A 6,922-nucleotide genomic window follows, 5' to 3' on the forward strand; every position below is an offset into this window, starting at 1 on the left:
TTTGCTTAATTTTGATTTAAATGGGTTTTTTTTGTTGTTGTTGTTTATTTTAAATTTTTCCCTCAGAGTGGGAATAATTCAATATTTAGGATCCCTTTGTGGGAAATGTTTTTCTGTTTTCCCTTATGATGGGAATAACTTGGTATTAGTAGTCCCTTCATGGGAGTAAGAGGAAGTTTAAACGAGAGCGCACACAACAGACAAAGGCGTGCAGTGACCCAGAGCAGCAGGCAGGCAGGTGCGTGCAGGCAGAAAGCAATAGCCACGAAACTGACAGGGGAATGGTTGCGGGTGGGCTAGCTAGCAGAGGCCTGGAGAGGGACAAGCACTAAAAGTTTAAATGTGCCCAACTTCTGGCGAAAAATAGTTTTGGTCAGGACATGGAATGGTAAGTCAATGCTGTTTGAATTTCCAGGGACATTAATCATTCATTGTATAAAGGATGTTCTGCTCTTTTGATTGTCTTAATAAATGTTTGATTCTTATGGTAGATAAGCTAAAGGAACAGCATTCATAATTTTAAACTATATATTAGATATGCTCTTGTCTGTTGATCGTTACTGAAAATTTGGCTCTGCTCTTTTAAGTTGCTTTTTAGAATTCTATTGAAGTATAACACCTGAAATGGATTGGGTTGTTAGCTTATTAAATAATGTTATTGCTAAGATAAACCCATAAAAAATAATCTTTTACTGACAAAGAAGTTACAAAATTATTTTTCCAGTAAATAAAATACAGGTAAATTGTTTGGTCCACATTGTTAATAATTGGCTATTTGCATTAATGTATTACTTGGAATCTATAAAAAAAAAAAAAAAGATCCTCTTTTTAAGATTTTATAAAAATACTCAAGAGTATTACCTAAAGTTACCTCTTCAAATCCTATAGAGATTGTGTTTAATACTTTTATAATTGGCATATGTAAAAAGGACTATAGAAATAGAAGCTGGTAATAGAATTAGTCCATTATTATTACTTTCATATTTTAAATGCAACATGACGCTGATATGTAGAAGTGGAGGCTTTGGAAGTTCAGGAGAAAAGGTGTTTTGACAAACAGTTATCAATGATAAAAAACCTAAATTAAAAATAAAATTATATGGGATTGAGATTGAGATGATTGGATTCTGGTCCTGGATATATCTGTAATTTCACAAGAATCCTGAGTTCCCAACTGGCCTCTACAAGAAGTCAGGAAAATGGAGGCTATTACTAGATCTTGGAGCTGTAAATAAAACCATGCTTCTCATGGGAGTAACACAGCCTGGCTTGCCTGCCCCTGTGGCAATTCCTAAGCATTGGCATTTAACTGTGGTCGACTTGAGGGATTGTTTCTTCACCATTCCTTTGCATCCCGAGGACAGTCCTCCCTTTGCTTTTAGTGTTCCATCTGAAAATCTCAAGGAACCTTATCAGAGACATCATTGGGTGGTCTTGACCCAAGGAATCGCCAACAGACCTACTATATGTCAAATTTATGTGTCTTTGGCCATAGCTCCAGTTCAAAAAGCTTTTCCAGATGTTTATATAATTCACTATATGTATGATATTTTATTGGCTGCTAAAGATAAAAAACTTGTTTTTGATGCCTTTTCTAAATTACAAGAGGTTCTTACCTGGCTAATTTACAAATAACCCCAGTAAAGGTACAGGTATCCTTTCCCTATCATTATTTAGGTCATGAATATTTTGTTTTTCTCATTCACATACTGGAGTGTTTGGCAAACACGTCCTATCCTATGGGTACATTCCTCAGCTTCTCCAGAAAAACAAAACAAAACAAAACAAAACAAACAAACAAACAAAAACCATTACTCCTTATCCTCAAGCTGTTGCTTGGATTATATTTAAGGGAATCAAGCTCAGTGTTCAAACCATTGGAAAGGAGCCAGATATTGTGGTGACCCTATACACCCAGTCTCAAATAACATGATTGCAAGCTAATGATAATGATTGGGCCATACTGACATGCTCCATGCAGGGTCAGTTTGATACTCACTACCCCTCCAATGATGTGTGTCATTTTTTTAAATTGTATCCTGTTATATTTCCCAAGATAGTACAGATGATTCCTATTTCTCAGGCCTGTGTGGTATTTACTGATGGCACTTCACCTGGTTTTGCTGTGGTAGTTTCTGGTAACATAGTGAAGAGAATGAAAGTCCAGGGCACTTCTGCCCAGATTGTGGATGTACAAGCACTGTTGCTTGCTTTACAGATGTTTTCTGATGAGCTTGTAAACATTTATACTGATGGTCATCCAGATAGTTAATTGTGCTGAATTTTTACCTGTTCCTCATTTGGGAGTTAATCCCTGAGGACTTTCACCTAATCATATGTGGCAGATGGACATCACACATGTGTCTTCCTTTGGAAAATTACAATATGTCCATGTATCTATCGATACATATTCCTCTCTAATTTTTGCCTCTGCCCATTCAGGTGAAAAGGTTAAGGATGTAAAGAATCATTGTCTTCACGCTTTTGCTTATATGGGAGTGCCAAAATATATAAAGACTGATAATGGTCCTGCCTACAGTAGTATGGGCTTTTCAAAATTCTGTCAAGATGTAGTGGGTAGCCATCCCAACCTTGGCCTGGAAGTTCCTACTCCCATTAAGGCTTTGGTAGTGGTCACGACTACAAGGTAAGGCTGAGGGAGGAAGCTGAAGACCCAGGATCAAGAGGAGAGGTCTCTCTTGGCTCTGGGACCCTGGACGCTAGAGGTAGACCGAGCAGAGTTCTCCAGAGAACACCACCGGACTGCGGCATACCTTTGCCAGACCCTGTTACCTATCCCTTCATTTGTAAGTTACCCCACAAAATAAGCCTCCCTTTAAACTACATGGAGTGGCCTTAATAATTTCACCAATATCTGGCACCCAACGTGGGGCTCGAACCCACAACCCTGGGATTCAGAGTCCCATGCTCTACTGACTGAGCTAGATGAGAAAGGAACAACAGACAAAACTCCTGAGCTAAACCAACTGGTTTATTTCAAAGATGTGTTGACCTCAGAATGGAAACCTGGATATGTCCTACATTGGGGAAGGGGTTTTGCTTTTGTTTCCACAGGAGAAGAAAAGCTATGGATACCAACAAATTTAATAAAAATTCAATTGAAACAGGAGAAACCCCTTGATGAGGAGAAGTAAAAGATCATCCACCAATGTGACATCTCCTCAAGTTGTAAGAAAAATTTAATAATCAAAAGTTGGGGTAGGGTTCTGTTTTTGTCTTTCCAGGATAATGGAAATACCTATCTTCCAGAAATCATAAGGCCTTGGATATCTGGATGTTTACAGTAGAAAGAAAGAATCTATTGGTTCCAATCTACAAATGGGAAAATATCACTGTCTAACATCTATATCTCTATCAATCTAGAATAGTTGTGGTTCCAATTCAATTATAAACCAAGCTGGCTGGCTTTGGAGATGGAATTGGCTCACTCCTTCTCTAAACCCAAGCATATTGATTAAAAAAAAAAAAAAAAAAAGGTTGAGAGATTCTTCAGTCCCATATCAGAGGAGCCCTCTGATGTGAAACAGAAAGAAACCAATTATAAGGGACCATTGTCTTCAAGATTCTAATTCTTACCATGCTTACTCTTGATTTCTTGGAATCCTTTCTTACATGTCATGACATCTTTAAATCCAAACCATCCATTCTGATAAAAACTAAGTTTTTCCAATAGCAATCTCTGAAGTCTCCAGGAGGAAGATGGGGCCCCAACAACAACTCTACCCAATCCAGAATGATGCCATGGTAATCATCATCATACAACACTTCTTGCCAGAATTTCAGACAATATTACCCCATTACTCTGAGAGTTGATGTAGAATCTACAGTTAATCTAACTGAGATTTAACTATCTGAGCTTTCTCACAATACCCAACAGAGATACCATCATCCCCTAAACAGCAGGAAACAATTCTAAGAAAACGACGCCCCTTCTCCCTAAGGTTTCATATTTTTCAGGGTTATGGATGATGGTTCTAGGGTTGGGGATGGAAGAAACTGTTAAACTCAGTACTCTCCTTAAGGAAAGAAAATATGTCTCAAAAAAAAAAAAAGGGAAAGGAAGAAATGGAATGGATAGGTATAAGATATTATGGTAGACTATCACATACATTAGTAAGCAAATTTAGTAAAATAACAGCCTTAGATAATTTGCACTGTTCTGAATTCTTATATGTTGATACAAATATAAACTTTTTATATTCCTATTTAAGAGAATTTATATATTGATACAAATACAGAACTATGTTTGTTATATTGTACACATATTTTTATCTTATTTGAAATATTTGTATATTAATACAAATGTAAATTTATATCTGTGTAGTTGGAGAGCTTCTCTCCAGGTTCCATCAAGCCCCCGTGGTCCCATAACCCATGTATAAAATAATCATACAGACATTTATATTATTTAAACTGTTTGGCCATTAGCTTAGGCCTCCCATTGTCTAGCTCTTACTCTTATATTTAGCCCATTTCTGTTAGTCTATACTTTGCCACATGGCTTGTGGCTTACTGGTGTCTTTACATGTTGTTTTTTATGGCAGCGGCTCATAGTGTCTCCTCCCAGCTTTCCTGTTCCCAGCCTTCTTCTCTTCCTTGTCCCACCTACCTTACCTTCTTGCCTGTCTACTGGCCAATCAGTACTTTATTTATACAGAGTGATATCCACAGCACTTTCCCTTTTCTTTTTTGTTAAAAAAGGAGGGTTAGCTTTTACATAGTAAAATTACAGATAACAAAACAATTATCAAGAAAGAATTATAGTTACAATATTAAAGAAGATATCCTATCTATCTTATATTTGTGAGTCTAAAGTTTTATATCTAACTTATCTTGTATCATAACTGAGGAAATTATAACTATCTAGTCTTTAACCACATCAAAGACCTCAGAAGGATATAATATTATCTGAGAACTGGGAGATGGAAGGATGCAAGCAACTTTTGGGAGTCTTGCAGGGTAGACAGAGACAGCTGGCAGCCTGGACAGTCACCTAATGTTCCTTTGTAAAGTTGGGGCATTTGTCTTCAGCCCACAGGGCTAGAGTCTCTCGGTCACTTTTCTCAGTGTCCTGTAGAATGTCTGGCAGTTTCCTCTGTGAAGCAGGTACCTGAAGGACCATTTTGTCAAGCAAAGTTTAGTGGTCACCTTTTTATGGGTCCTGTACGTCCAGTCGATCAAGCAGTCCAGGGAAGAACAGTTTCTTGCCCAAATAGCTATTTTTGCCAAGGTGAAGATAAACTCCATATGAAGTGTCTTTAATGCCCATCCTCCTCTCCGAAGTAAATTGGTGCTGCCAGGAGCAGCCATGTCTCACTGTCCAGAAAGTCTAAATTTTAAAAATATTTTAAATGCCATATTTTGTAGACCTTTGAAGTGTTTGAAGATTACCTGTCTATCTGAAATATCTCTGTGTATACCTAGAAGACTTAACTAACATGGCTATGAGTATAATTATCATAGATGACCAGTTATTAATCTATTTTTAATTATCCATTACAATTTTAAATGAGCTGTACAAACATAATACCTTAAACAAGAGTGGAAATATACATACAGTATAACAAAATTAACTTTAAGTTTGTATCAATAGACTAAAACCTATACCAACTTCTGCCCTCCCGTGTTCTCCCATATTGCTGTAAGCCTGTATTTAAGGCCTCCTCCCTCCTTCAATAAATGGCATTCGGCATTCTGCTGAGGCAAATGACCCACTGTCTCTTGTTTCTGTTTTTTAATCCACAGCCCCTTGCTCAGATGTGATGAATGGGTGGTGGTAGCATGGGTGCTACTGCTACAGTTTTCCAAACTGTTCCAATGAAGGACATATCTGCTTTTGTGTCTTACTCATTCACTCTTGCCTCTTCTGTACAACCAGGGCACTTCTCTGTTCCATTCCTTCTGGCAGCTATCACTCTTCCTATAGCTAGCCCAGATCATAAGACCAATGACAGCAATCTATTTTTTTCCTCCTAGCAACCTGCACTCTCAGCTCACTTAAGAAACAGACACTTGAGGTTTTCACAGTGACACAGCTCACTCAACAGATGCCAGAGATTTCCACAATGACAGCTAACAATGCTTCTTCACTCCAGCCTCCCACCATGCATGACTCCTGGCTTTCCCCCTCCCCACTTCACCCCTTGTCAGCTTGAAGTAGCCTGGAGAATTCAGTGCCCTTGTTCCCCCACTTGCTCCCATAACGCACCATATATATATATATATATATATATATATATATATATATATATTAATCAAAACGGAGGAATATTAGTATTTTGGCCCACCCCTTGGCACTGCCCTATGTCCTGATGTAAAAGCCTCATTTTAAGGAAGAACTTCACCCCTTCCTCTCTCTCTTCTGCTCTTTTCCTTCCCCCATCATGAGGTGCACACACTTCTCTTTCTTTCCTTTTTGTCTTTTCTGTGTCTTTATCTCCTATTATAATAAACCATTTTCACATCGATACAGCACCTGGGTGTGAATGATTTTACATGTGCTGCCACCCCTGCCTCATCTGCCCAGCATGTTTCCCTGCACGTGTGGGATACCCTTGAGCCCCCTCCCCACACAATAATTCATAACACCAGTTCTAAGCAAATGTTAGTATCAATATATAAATGTTTATGTCAAATAGAGTGAAAGAATATTCCAAGATGTCATGCATAGCAAGCCACTTGTGAATTTTTAGAGCTGGGTTCATGTTTATGCATATTTGAAGATGGTATAATCACATTCTATAAAGAGTCTGTGGCTGAGGCATTCCAGGAAGCACATACCTTTCTTACAAAGCTTTTAGGAATTGGATAATGTTCATTGTCACATAATAGAATGTGACATAGATTAGGTTAATCAGAGATGTCTTGAATACAAGGGAACATGCACAGTTAAGCTGATACC

The 6,922-nt window shown here is 38.0% G+C and overlaps 1 non-coding gene across 1 annotated transcript; it reads right to left on the minus strand.

The window, feature by feature from the left end:
• Positions 1 to 2,879: 2,879 nt before the first annotated feature.
• On the minus strand, positions 2,880 to 2,952 carry Trnaq-cug. The gene has a single exon. It is a non-coding gene; the product is annotated as a tRNA-Gln (tRNA).
• Positions 2,953 to 6,922: the final 3,970 nt, after the last annotated feature.

Source organism: Onychomys torridus, chromosome 8 (assembly GCF_903995425.1).
Source record: "Onychomys torridus chromosome 8, mOncTor1.1, whole genome shotgun sequence".
NCBI classification, from domain to species: domain Eukaryota; kingdom Metazoa; phylum Chordata; class Mammalia; order Rodentia; family Cricetidae; genus Onychomys; species Onychomys torridus.